Raw genomic sequence first — 15,062 nt, 5'->3', positions numbered from 1 at the left:
GAATACCCAGCTAAACATGCCTGAAAGTTTTCCGTTCTTGATGCTCTTTTACATGCTGATTTATTTCATTGCTCCTCAAGGAGCTGCAAGGATGAGGATCTAGTCCCTGCACAAGGAGTCCTGCTCTTAGAATAGAAAGTGGAAAAGAAAAGTGAAGTGTCCTCATATGGGAGAGAAGCTCACTTCTTGTCATATTTTTGTGTGGTTTATTTATTTTCCTAAGTAAGCTGTAGTATCTGGGCATCTCTTAGGATTATTTATAGGCATTTCTACAGAGCTCATAATCACAGTCTCTGAGTGTCTCACACTATTTACAATATGTCATTTATCTCTAAGAGGGTAAAACTCTCCTCCTTTCTTCTTTGAAGATGGCTTCTCACAGAGATAAGGTACAGATGATTAATGCCTTTTGCACTTGGCATCTTGTGACATGGCTGTTTGGGGAAATACGACTCTTTAATCACATTCTGAAGTAGGGAATTTGGTCTCGGTTTGAACTTTTTTGGACTGCACCTTTTCCTTCAAATACAGAGCACAGTCAATTAAAAAAAAAAAAAAAGGCAGAAAAGAACAGAAAACTCCACAGAAAAGCCAGCAACTTAAGATTTTCTGTCCTTAAAAGACACATGACAATATATCCTCCTTATAGGAATACAAACCTCAATATCTCCATGTTAGGTAGCCTCTGTGTCAGTAAAGCTTGATTTCAAGCATGTCTCAGAACTCTCTCCAGTATTCCAGGGAACATTTTTTCCAGTTTAAGAAGTCCCAAGCATTTCCTGAGAGGCTTAGAGATGAAGAAATGAAATATCTTTCATACTGATTAATACTAAGTAGTAACTTTCCTAACTGGCATGAGCTCACATATCTAGTGAGAAGATTCTGAACTGCCTTGATAGATGAACTCTTTTTTTCAGCCTCACTGGAGGACTGAGATTTCTCCTTTTATCCAAAACAAAGAAAAATGCAATCAGCTGATAAACAGCAAGTCTTTGATGATCACAGCTCTTTAAAACTGTAGTAAAAAGAATAAGTAGAAACCATGGCAAAAAGGTTGTTTAAGAAGAAGAGGTTTCCTATAGCTCAAGACCATTTTATCAAAGCTGGTTTCACTTTTCTGAAGAAATGGAAGATTTTAAACAGGAAAAAAAATTAAAAAGTATAAGCAGTATCTTCCATCACTAAGGAAAACTTTTCTAATCCTAATTCACATTCCTAAGGATATCACTGACCTTTAGGAGATCTCATTAACAAAGACTAGAGAAAGATTAAAAAGAAAACCATCAGTAAGTGTGACTCAGATTTTAATCTCTTCAGTTTTTCTTGATTATGTATCTTCAGTGTCTGACACACTGACCCAAAGCAGAACTGGACAACAAACAGGTATTTCCTCACTGAAATAACTCCTGAAAATCTCCTATCAACATGTCCTTAAAGGAACTTGCATGGACTTCACTGACAAACTCCCCAAACATTTCCATGATTGAGATTTCTGAAGGAAAGGTAACCATCAAAGGACAAAATTCATGCAATCATTTATAGATATATAATCTATATAGATTATATACAGATATTTTTAGATTTAAATTATAACTGCAAAAGACACACTATGAACAGGCACTTCCAGAAGCTTAGCACATCTCTCTGCAGGAAGCATTACCAGAAGTATATTCTGAGTGAGGTGGTGTCAACTTCAACAGATGTTATTTCTGTAAGATGACTCACTCACTAGTTGCCAGATACATCCCCAGCCACATCTTCTAGTCTGTTAGAAACAGGAGCATGATTTTTCACATGGTGGGTACAGAAATGCTGCTTATAAAAGAGCTGAATTCCCAGGTATCTGTTGATCACTTGAGAAAAGTCTGGCTAACTATCCACTCCAGTATCAAAACAAGAACAAAGCTCTTTTGACAAATCATGTCCAGAATGATGAAAGTAGCGTCCTTTGGAAATCAGCCCCAGAGTCAGGGTTCCTTAAGGTATGGAGTTGGGAAAATTGATGGAAGAACCTGCTTGGTATTTCTCACCAGGAATTTACTTCCTTAGCAGAGAGATTTCCCGAGAAAACCATGCAGGTATAGAACAAGAAGGCAAAGATGAGAGACAACGAAAGGTATAAATAAAGGTGCAGGATAAATCAGCTACAGTTACTTAGGAATTTTGTGAAGAATAAAGTCTAACTTCACAACACTCCATTCTCATTTAGTTCAAGGGAAAATAAAAATTTGTAAAGCCTGAAAGGTACATCAGAGGGCATCAAAGATAGATCAGGTTTTTAGGAAAGATATGATGGTGAGTGAAAATTTGTTTGAATGTGCTTTCATAGGCAATAGGTGAAGGGAAAAGGAGGATTCCATTTCCAATAAAGACTGGAATGGCAAGTAATGGACTGATGAACTGTTTCTCAGTTTCTATTTCAAAACCAAACATCCAGCAGCTGAAGCCAAGAAGAGCAACAACATAAAACAATTCGGTTATATTTCACAAACTGTGTTGGCACAAAAGAAGCTCAAGTCAGCAACAGATGCAGGAAGCATAAACCAGCTCAAGATGCAAGTGAACATGCACAAGCCCTGATCTTCCTATCTCTAGAAGCACACAGCTGGAGGGAGCACAAGGAAATCAATTCAGCACTGAGCGTAGCAGTTCAGAGAGGAGAACTGGCCCTCAGAGGTTTGGGTTAGTCGGTTTTGGTGGGTGGTTTTATCAGTGGAGGCACAGGTTAAAAGAGCACATAGACCAACCCATCCCAAAGGACGAGGTGCTGTGGGATCACCTAACCAAAATCAGGCAGGCACAGATGCTAGTTGCACACCATTTCCCTTCACTGGCAGAGGTCCCCAAAATTACGCTAACAGATCCAGTCCTGGAGCCTGATTTTTTCTGGTGCTTGAGCCCAGAGGCAGAAGCAGTAGTGTTTTCACAGAAGACATGTAAGCTGGGTTCTCAAGTGAAATATATTCCAGATAATAGATTCTAAACCAAGAAGGCTTGCTGGATTGCACGTGGAAATCACAGGAAAAAGGGTAAGACAACAATGGCAGTTTTTTGTGCCCTCTTGCAGATGTGCTGCTAAAATGGGATGGAGTTTGTGCTGATGCCACGCTCCCATGAAAGTTCCTTACCACAGACAGAGCTGACAGGATCGGCAGTCCCCGTTGGCATTCCTGCTATGCAACACAAACAATAACTCACTTCTACAAGACCTGCCGTGATGCCTTCCAAGTGCCAGATTTTTATCTTCTCATATTGAGGTGGGACAAAGAAGGGGTAGTTGTCTTCAGCCATTTTAATGCATTTTTATACTGCTTCCGGATGCTGCCTGCTAGTCTCACATTACCATAAAATTTACACAGGCTGAAAGACCCTCTTCAACGTGATAATAAAAAGGCATATTAATTTGACAAAAATTATCAAAAGACCATGTAGAGATGCTAAAGAGCAGTCAAGGACATTGCAAACACTCTTCCTCAAGGACTTGAAAAAGATAATAGCAAAAGGAAGCACTGGCACATTTTCCACTATGCTCTTCACTTTAGGTAACCCCTTGACAACACTGAACACTCAGCAAGATCACTAACTGGTGCTCTGGATCAGACCTGCAGATTGGCACATAGAATTCTTTGCTGAGTACATGTGAAACATCCTTACTGTTGACACCTTAAGTCCCACTTGAGCACTGAAGGACATGTACACCGATACAGAATGTCAGATTATTACAATGACAGGCCATGTGTGGGGTTTTTAAACATTTCAACAAGCCATGGGATTTTAAGTTAGGATACCTGAAGCAGCATACAGCAGAGATAAAGTTCAAAACACACTGTGAAAAACAAGTGATATAACATTGCCCTGACAGAACTATGTCAGTTCCTAACACACTCATTTCCAGACATTTCACCAAAGACTGGCTCAAGGCCAAGTGCAGGTCTGCAATTAGCTTAATACAGCAAAGGCACAAACACACCTCAGTACTGTTAAATATTTTAAGGCAAAAAAAAAAAAGGCAAAAGACAGATGTTTATTTAGTCATACCCAAAACCAAAAGCAGATTCAGTAAATCCCTTGTAAACTCACAGGATAAGATATGGTTTCTCCATGACTGACCGCAACATTTCATCATTCCATATTTTGGCTATGCATTATCATCTTCTGATCTCAAGAGATCAATATCTGAGATTAAGTCCTTTTATGGGTTTTCTTCAACTGTCTAAACAGTCTACTCAAGGTAATATACATTAACTCGAGAGACATTAACTATGCAGTAAAACTTTATTTTATGTACAACCTTGTAAATGAGCCTTGTCTATTCCCTCTCCTTCCCCCCCATAACTGGTATCTCTGAAGCCATTTTAATAATAATTATGAATTAAGGGAAGTTCTCAGGACCATGTGATGGGACAGGTACCATATTTTTATTGCATTGATTTACCAGAGTACATCTGTACACTCTGACTGTTAAACACTCAAATGTAACAGCTTCAAGGATGACACACCAGCTCTCAAGAGCGTGGGCACCATGATACCCTGTGGTTTGAGATGCTGCAGTTATTGCCCTGCTAAGTGCAAAAGATGACTGTGAGAGTTCAAATAGCATTGCCTAGTGCCTGCTGAGATTTTAAAAATAACTTTATTAAAAACGTTGTGCGCTAATGCTGATGAAATCTCTTTAACATTCTTAACTGCAGTGGGTAAGAAACAGATCCATCTAAACTTGTTTCCCCATAAGCTAAACCAAATCTCATTAAAGCTATCATTTCCCCTTTAAGCTGACTCTCAACTCTCATGTCAGAGTAGAACATAGAATGGCTTAGGTTGGAAGGGACCTCAGAGATCATCTATTCCAACCTCCCTGGCATGGGCAGGGACACCTCTCAACTAGTCTCAGTCTGGCCTTGAACACCTCCAAGGCACCCACAGCCTCCCTGGGAAACCCATTCCAGAGTCATCAACTTTTGTACTGAAGAGCTTCTTCCTAAGATCCAACCTAACCCTACTCTCCCTCATCTTAGAACTACTCCCCCTTGTCCTGTTGCTAGACACCCTTAAGAACAGTCCCTCTCCAGCCTTCCTGTAGAATCCCTTCAGCTATTGGAAGGCAGCTCTAAGGTTCCCCCAGAGTCTTCTCTTCTCTGGCTGAACACCCCGAGCTCCCTCAGCCTATCCTTACAGCAGAGGTGTTTCAGCCCTTGGATCATCTTTGTGGCCCTCCTCTGAACAGTAGAGAAATGATTGCACACAGAGTATCCCAATAAGCAAAAAGTTCACAAAAAGTTTTTTCTGAAGAATTTGACTATCACAGACTTATGCTGGTGCTCCAAGTCTGTATTTCTCCAATTTTATGGCTCAGGCTAATAAAAGATATTAGTTTTCCTATGTATGCCTTGTTTCTTTAAAACAGAAGGGAGGATTCTTGTAACCATCTCTGGTCCTTTTAAATGAATTTTCAAGTTTATATTAGAGAAGAAATCAGGCAATATGTGCCAGCTTCCAAGAAATAACATCATTAATATTTTTTTGTTTCATGGGTCCTGGAGGTCATAGCACAACCTCTGTTCCTTCTTCCCAACCAAGAATACACCATTAACTTCATCAGAATCCCAGTGGTGCTAAGTATTGCATTGAAAGACTGCATGGTTTATCATGACAAGTAATACTTCCTTCACAGGTGTCAAGATGTTTGAATCTTGAGATGGATCAAAAAAAGCCCACTGCTGAAAACTGATGTTCATTAATAACAGCTCTCTCTTCCATAGCCTCTCACCATCTTTTATCCATTACATGTTAAACTGGTAATCCTAAGCATCTGTCAAAGTTTAGCCCAAAGGAAACAGTTTGGCAGTTAAAAGAATTAAGGTTCTTAGAATTATCTAGAAATAGAATTTTCGTTAAAGGAAATACAAAATAAAAATATAATCCATATTTTAGAAGTCAATTTTCATCTTTTGTAAACAGTGTAATTTACAGCTAAATCACTGCAAATTACAGCTAGCTCTACAAGTTGAAGCACCAAAAAACTCAATTCTGCCAAGTTACTGGCCTATTAATCCAGTATAATCCACATCCTTAAAATAACAACTTCAGAGGGATTGTGGCTATATCCATCTGCTCAAACACTGAATATTTTATTATGTCTTACAGGAACACCGGTGCGCTATAGAAATGTCACCTACTGCCGCTTTAGTTCTTTTTATATCTGACCTGCTAAAGATGTCTCTGTTCCAGAGCAACAGAGGTAGCAGGTAGACTAACATCCTACTTCCATTCAACAGGTCACTGGACATTAGTGTTTCAGGTAGGATAAAAGAAACACTGGCAAGTCCAAGAAGCAAAAGCAGCAAAACCCACAACCCACCCTTCTCATACAGTGATGTGGCTGCAGGCAGTGTGTGACACCCAGCTGCTACCTGGGCAGGGCTTCTAAGGGAGATTTCCTTAAACCATTCTGGTTTAACTAGGAGTTAATGTGATATTTAGTAACATTACCACTGCATGAAAAGGTGATGCCTAAAAAGGCATCAGGTGAAGCACCAGGTCCTTATGCACACTTGCAAATCAAAGACTTCGTAACAGCCTTGTCTACCAAAATTTTCAGAGGATTAAATCCTTCTCTATGGACCTGTACCTGTGGTGAACACGTTCTAAAAACAGTATAAATATAACAAATCAAAGTCAACAGAGCCTATCAAAAGAGACTTTTATATCTTCAATACCTTTAAGTGAAGAGCCAAAGTTATTCATCTCAGTGGAACAAAACCAGTGCTAGAGTCTCTAACAGAGTCCAAATGTCCCACCACTTCAAAAGTGCATGCCTGAACCCAAGAAAACACTCCTGAAGTTCAGGGATATGTTGGAATTTGAGTGGAGCTCGATTCTCACTAATGAAACCTCATTCCTTGAGGAGTCACTATAGACATGGGTATTTAATTCTGCTCAAATGGACCAAAAAATCAAACATGCTCGTGTATTAGGCAGTCCCCTTCTACATGGCTTGGCTTTTAGTATTAATGGTATGCAGAACCAAGTGGAGTGTGTACTCATTTACACTCCAATGGCAAAAAATGGTTATCAGCATCATTGCACTGTAACCAAACTCAAGGATAAAACAGGACAGCTCCCTAAAACACACACACATCCACGTTATTAACTCTCTGCTCTCAGAAACTATGGAAACTTGAGTGACGAAAAATTTTTTTTACATAAACGCTACTAAAAACATATAGAAATCACTAGAAAATTATAACTACTCTAAACCAAGCTGTAGAATTTTATGGTTAGGATATAATTTTCTGCTAAGTTTTATAGATGTGCCCAGAAATAAAACACCAGGCCTCTACCGAGTTTTACAGGGCTCTGCTGTAAGAGTTCCAAACAGTGGTATTCAAACTGTATGTGTGGATCAGTCTGCCAGCAGCCCTGAAGCTAAAACTGCATTGCATAAACCAGGCATTGAATAATTTGGGATAATGAACAAATTCATAAAAAGTCAGTGGCTGTTTGTCAGTAATCTGTGAACAGACAAAGTGGTAAACTCATCGAATAAAACCACTCCTGGCTGTGAATAGTTCACCCAACTTTACTGCTTTGCCTTTAAGGGGCTGCCTCAAGGCCTTATAACTCCGCAGCATTCTTGCCAGGTAATTTGCACAGCATTTTTTAGCTACGGTTAAATTAAAGAGCTCTTATGGGAAAACTCAATGAATTTAATAGGGATGAAATCAATATGGTTCTGCAGAAGTTACTCCAAAACCTTCAGTTAGATCCTTTCCCCCGTCTCAGCCCCCCTACAGTACATTGTATGGTCAAAGCAGCATAACAGACTCCTAAAGCGGCGATTACAACTGCAGGGAAAATCTCCCAGAAAGGCACTTCTGGGACCCTACTACAGCTCGTTTTGCATCTGAGGAAGAGGAGAGCATGAAACTGAGGAGTGAGGCAGTTCTTACAGCTACCCAAGGATAGAGATGCAGCTAGCTAGGAACCAAATTATGCCAAGAACCTCTCCAACAGTTTACTACAAGGAAATCTTAAACGCTTTTCAGCTTTACATTTGACACGGTGTCCCCTCTCTGGAACAGTCAAATAGCCTATAGAATTAATATGGGAAATCTATCTCAACTAGGGGATCACAGCCAATTTAACATTCCCACAGAGGTGCTGGCCTTCCTGGCTAAATTTGGTAAAACATTGCCTTTTGCTACTCCTGAAAGCCTACAGCTCCTTCACTTGATAGGAAGCCAGATACAAAGACATCAACCACATGGAAAGCAGGACACAGCCCACTCTTTCCCAGATGCATAAACATGCCCTGAAAATCCTAAGTGAGTGACCAGGGGGTGTAGCCAACATTGATGGAGCCTCATGAATACAGGGAGATCCCAACAACATTCCCTTTAGGAACAAAGCATTGCAGCAGAGGTGTCTGGGGTAGTGGTGACTTTTATCCTGTTTCACACTGGTATTAGGTCACATTACATGACAGCATACACCTGCCACCACACCTGGATTCAGTTTCCACAGGGCTGGAAGAAGTCAGACATTATGTCCAACAGATGAAAAGATGGTGCTGCACCTAAGAACTCCTGAAATTAACTATGATTATGCTTTCTGCTTTCTAGGACACCCCGTAGGAAAACACAGGAGAGACGGCAAGGTTAGTGCAGAAAGTACAGCAGCACCTTAGACACAGCAGTGGGCAGACAAGATCAGAAGACTCCAGCTGCAAACAGTTATTTAACTTCAAGGGAAAATACTTCATTTTTGTCCCTTAACTTTTACAGTTTCTCCTGATCACCTTTTAAAGCTTAGTTTTAGTATCTGAATTTACCTAGAGTGGATGACCAAGGTAATTAAGTGTAGCTGATATCAACATGCTCTTAAAAGGCTGTTTAGATTTTGTAGCTTTGTTTAGTACTCAACACATTCATTAAAGTACAGTTACCACAATAATAAATGTAGATATCAATAATTAAAATGCTGGGCTTTAAATGCAACTCTAGTGTCTCCAGTGGCTTTTAAAGTGGTGTAATACCACAGCCAATTCAGATTTAATTAAAACTATCAGTTTAATTTAGCTTACACTTACAGCTAGAAAACCTAAAAAATTCCAAACTTTACAGCCATTATATAACACCATTCCTAATATTTATATTAGGTACAGGGAAAATCTGGATATTTGCTTTGATAAATAACTTTATCTTTTTACCCATATGTCAGCTTACATGTCAGTTTATTCTTTGCTCAGCTTAGAGGAGAAACACACACACATTTTCTTAAGGGATGTACGTGCGTTTCTCCACTCAGTGCTTAAAGATTTGGACAAATAAATCCCTCTGGTAATTACAGCATGAAATCTTATCTGAGGTTCAATCTGCTGCTCTAAAAATCTCCCTTGTGACATCTGAAAGGGTAGACTGATATAATGGAAGATTTCTGGAGTCTGTTCTGGTGTCCTACATCACTGAAGCCAACAGCAACAGGACTGATCTCAGAGAATTGCCTTAAGCCTCTGAGCATAAAGCTTTGACTTTTAAAGGAGTCCATGAAAACCGACTCGCTCTTCTGCCCTTTTGAAATTCCCAGCCTGCATCACTGTTTGTGAGGATTATTTTTATTTTCTACAGTGGTAGCAGAGGCCCCAACAGAGATCAGGGCCCCGTTGTACTAGACACTGACTAAGCACATAGCAGAAGGCCTGTGCTCTGGAAAACTGACAGAAAAGAGTGGGAGGCAAAGCAGAGGCACAAGGAAGTGGTTTGCTGAAGATCACATAACACATCGTTAATAAGCCAAGACCTTCTGGTTCTCCATGAGGTTGAGAAACTAAAGATCCCCAACATGAGCTGAACCCTTAGAACAGCAAAATTATACTTTTCAATGTCCTTGTAGCAAAAGGTCTTTCACCTGCCTGTAAAAAACAAAATATACTGAATATTGTCAGAGGCAAGATACTAGTCTGGAATACTCACAGCTCTGATTCACTGTGGAAGTGCAGATACTCTACCTGGCCTTCAAATACAAAGGCAGATTTCAGGATCAGGCTCTGACCAAAGAACTTCTGTGTGCATTAGCAAATATTGCCTCTCTTTGGTTCATCTCCTCTCCATCATGTTCAGTCCTCTTCAGGCATTATAAATATTAATACCAACTTGCTATCTTCTTGGAAGAAAAAGTTGCACCAACTCTCAAAAACAGATAGCATTGCTACTTGAATGGGAAGAGAATAGAGACAGCACAGAGAAAGGAGACTGGGATTTCAGCCTCACAGGTACTGTATGACTTTGCCTGTCTCAAATAGCTATCCTCCTTTCCTCAGTACAGCACCAAACCCCAAAGTAAGCACAAGTTTTTTTCATAGTATTATGTTCTGGATAGCCACAAAGAAATGCTGTTCTCTAAAATCTGAGCAGGAAAATGCCCTACAAGTGGCAGCAGTTGTACTTAATAAACCACCAAATTAATTACTACAGCTTTTCCTGAAGGTCTAAGTGATGGAGCAGTGGAAGGTCTGTACTAAACTGTCTCACATTTGTAACCCTGGTTGGCTTTTTGTTAAAGGCCATTCAGGCCCAGCTGGGATCTAAAAGGGTACACAAAAAAGTCTGGGATTACTTCAAAGCTCTTCACCAAAAAACGATTAACTAAATTAGACATTTACAAATGTTTGCAATTTCAGTTATGTATGCTTTCTAGAAATCCCACCATGTGGTTAAAATTGTTAAGATATTGATGCCTTAATGTAGTGTTCGTTCTAGCACAGAACTAGGCCAGAGAAAGAATTCCATCATTGCAGCACAACTGGCTGATTAAATGCAAACTAAAAGGTACTTCTGACCAAAGATGAAAATTAATCAAGCATGTCAGTGATGCAGTAGGAAGCATCCTAAAAGGCTCCTTTTCTAATGTCACATTAAAGCACTTCACTCAACTGCAAGAACCACTGCATGACATAGTTCTTTCCCAGAAATTGCAAAACTCTCAGTAAAAAAATGTTCAGGACATTCTTCAAAGTATTGATTTTTCTCAGAGCTGCACATTTGTTCTGCCTTCATCATGTCAAGGAGTCAAGAGCACTGAAGGCACGAGGGGCACGGCAGTAGCTGTGTCTCAGAACATTCACCAGGACTAAGTCTGATGCAGGATGAGAGGGATAAGGTACAGAAACTTGCTTTAGAAATTACACAAGAGTCAGAATGCACACAAAGAGATCATGACAAAGAACTGGGTCATGACAAGGAACTGACTGCTGGCACGTGCCCAGCACCTGGGGACCAAACTACAGCCTCACCTCCTTCCTTAGGCATGAATTTAGGCTCACCTTCTCCTGGCTCCACATCGCCTCAATCTTGCTTGACCAATAAATGCTATGTAACCCCATCCCTAAAGCATCAATGTCACCACTCAGCAGCTAAGTGACTTGCTGTTGTCACACTTCTCAACAACGTGCTGTCATGGACAATGATTACTGCATTGCCATGAGCAGAGGGAGAAAAAAAACAAACCAAACCAAAACAAAACAAACATAAGAAGACTCACACTCAACATACAGCATCAGATATTTTAGATAACCTGAGCTACTCAGAGTTTCACCAGCACTGTGGGCAGCCAGGTAGGTACATGCCAGGATCAATACCCAAGACTGTGTCCTAGCATTGTCCTGGCAGTCCTTGAAGCCAGTTCCCATCTCCCACTCACTCAAAACTCCACCCAGTCAAGTCAGCACAGCTAACCATCGTAAGACTGGCAACTGAAAATTAAGTTCCCTGGATTAAGACATAGAAGTGGATCAGACTAAACATCAGAATACACCTTCCCAGCCAAAAGAGTCAAAAGCTGATTTCCTAAATAAAATTATATCCACTTGATACAATTTAGGAACAAAACTACACTTCAGTTTTGTTTCTATATTTTAGAAACTACATTGGCATTGACTAACAGCTACATTCTACTTGCCTGAATTGCATTCCACCTGCACAGTGAGCATGCTAAAACCAAACCTTCATTTACATCCAGTGAGCTTAGCCTGGTGTCAGAAACAACATTTTACTAGAATTTGGCTGAGAAAGACAGACCCTCTCAGGTGTACCTTTAACACTTGTCAGGCAGCTATCACTGGCATTTTTTTTCCACAAGGATTTTAAGTCTAGAACCAAAGATGTTTACTATATTGACATGAGAGTCTCCAAGCAGAGTTTATTCACTGTAAACCCTCATGTTCACTTGTCAGAGAAGAGGAAGAAGACACTGACAAATGCTGTCAAACAGATTCATACCACAGCAGATTGTTTCTTTGATCAAGAGAATCACAACCTGAAAAATCTGTAAATACCAGCACACTGCACTATCACTTACAAATTGCTGTAACTGTTCAGTGCTGAATTGCTATTGAACTTATTTTCTTATAATTGCTGCTGTACCTAAGGAAGCTGGCAACAGTTTGGAATTTTCAGTCATGTGCAATTTCAGTGCATGAGATGAGAAAACTTTCATTAAAAAAAATACTTAAATATTTAATGGGTCAATGTAAAACAGCAACAAAAGAAGAGATTGGGAAAAAGTTAGGTAAAATATAGAGTACAATATAGGTTTACAGACACTCATAAGATGGGTAACCTGCCTCAAACATAGAGGAGTTGATCCACAATACTGCATAAAATCTAGGAAATATATTAGGATAAAAGGAGGGTCATCAAAGAATCACAGAATGGTAGGTGTTGGAAGAGACCTGCAGAAATCATCCAGTCCAACCACCCTGCCAGAGCAGGATCATCTAGTGCAGGTCACACAGGAATGCATCCAGATGGGTCTTGAAAATCTCCAGAGAAGGAGACCACACAGCCTCTCTGCACAGCCTGTTCCAGTGCTCCAGCACCCTTACAGTAAAGAATTTTTTTTCTCATGCTGAGGTGGAACTTCCCATGTTCCAGACACTCTCACAGGACAGAATCATCACCTGCTGGTGCTTCAATTTCCCATTTCACTTCTTCCCCTTAGCTCAAGGGTTCATCAGGATACACTATCCCTGCCTGTAACCTCTTCAGGCACTCTGACAATTGGCAGGATCTGAAAGGCCACTTTCTAAAAAAGATGAGAACTTTGGAAAGGAAACAAATACTCTACACAGTAAGTTGTTGTGAAAACTCCCATTTAATAAATGAGGTATTCTATTTGGAGAAAGTGTTAATAAAATAGACAAAGGAGGGGGAAAGGAGCTGGATTAAGACTGAAAAGTGCCCTCAACATTTGGCACTTGGCAGTAGCTCCTGCCCTCACATCACGGATCACTGCTGCTGACAAACTGAAGTGTCTCTCAAAAGAGAACAGATTCCCACAAATCATGATTGATGGTGTAATGCAAGTTGTGTTTAGAGAGCCTGTACCCATGTTTATACTTTGGTTACCTGGAAACCATATGCCCATGGTTATTTTTTAATTTACATGTACAACCTCACAGGAACATTCCCACCACACGAAAGATAGCATACAGTATTTCACTGGGGCTTCTGGTTCCACTCTCATGGTGTCAAAGTCATATATTTACATTCACTTGAGAGCTTGCCAGTTCCAAGAGCACTACAGAAATCCATCACAGGATGCTGCTTTGATGCCACTTCAACATATCTTTAGAATGATCATTCTGCTGGCTTTTTCTAAGCTTTTCTAAGATTAAAAAAAAAAAAAACCAAAAAAACAACAAACTGAAATAATGCATTTCACTGGTTAGCTGACAGGGAGCTAAAGAAGGTGACTAAAACATTTAAAGGTTCACTAAGTTACACAGACACGTGCAGGAAGAATGCACCTGGGGAGGCTGAATTGTTATGTAGTCCAGCACTGCAATCTGGCACAAACCCTTGCTCCTTCCAGAAAGCTTTACAATTACCACATACCACCTCTAAAAGCTTTCAGGTTACTACTGGATTTATTTATGGTTTCGGACCCTGAGACACAATCTTGAGCTGCCTACAAAGAAGGGTTAACAACAATACAAGATTAGCACCAATACCAAAAGAACAAGTGTCCCGTTCACTAATTCCAATTATTGTAACTATAAAAAACAAACAAACCAACCCTCCCCAAACAACCAAGCTTTCAGTTTTTACACTGGACAGAAGATTTACAGCAACTTGAGTTCTGTCAGACAAGTAATGGATGTCTCTACCAAGACTCTCCTATTGATTTTCAGTTAATCCAGTCTAGGAGTCACTGGCTGCATTATTCTCCTGCAACGGACAAGGGGCAGTGTTTAGGGAAAGAGCCAGCGTCACATATCGACACAGAAGTTTTCCCAAGAGTTTGTGACATAGAATAAATTCTACAATTGCATTTAATTTCCTCTGAAATCAAGATTTTTTCCAGAATAACTGCAAATGCAAATAAAAATTTAACCTGCCTCATACTCACTTCTGTTATCACTATACTTCCCTCATGACTGTGCTATGAGCAATGGTCTCATTAACCCTCACAAGTAACTTTGCAAACTATATTTGAAAAAAAGCCTTTAGGAGAAATCTCTGAAATTGCTCCAAGTAGTCTTACCCTAGTAAATGAGTTGGTATCATTAGGGGTAGAGAATTCTCTGAATTGTGCATACATTTGCTGTGGTGTTTTTGGATTTCCTTGGTTTACGCTGATTTGTTGTGATACTTTGGAACTCTTACTTCTGGACCCAGCTGAGAAGAAGAAATAATAAGTGTGTCGTGAATGAAGATTGCCTTTTTTGGACAGCAGTTTAATTGGGACTTTCATCAAAGACCACCCAGAACACTCAAGTAATGGAAAATACAGCTTTTGTCCAAAAAACATCAATAGTAAATTTCACTCCAGTTCTCTAGCAGCTTCCTGTCCATTGGCAGCTGTAGACCAGACTTTTGATGACTGTGTATAAAGACATAAACTGCGAGGAGCCCAGCTGCATCCATTCTTTCTCCCAAGATGACAACTACAGCCAGCCAGGGCACTCTAATACCATACCTCACATCTGAACACCTCAGAGCAGGAGAAAGGCCATTCTGGTTTAAGAGCCCAAATCCCACCTTTTATTAGTACCTCCAGCCTGC

Source organism: Indicator indicator, chromosome 19 (assembly GCF_027791375.1).
Source record: "Indicator indicator isolate 239-I01 chromosome 19, UM_Iind_1.1, whole genome shotgun sequence".
Lineage (NCBI taxonomy): Eukaryota > Metazoa > Chordata > Aves > Piciformes > Indicatoridae > Indicator > Indicator indicator.
The sequence above is the reverse complement of the archived record's forward strand: the minus strand, read 5'-3'. Positions refer to the sequence as shown.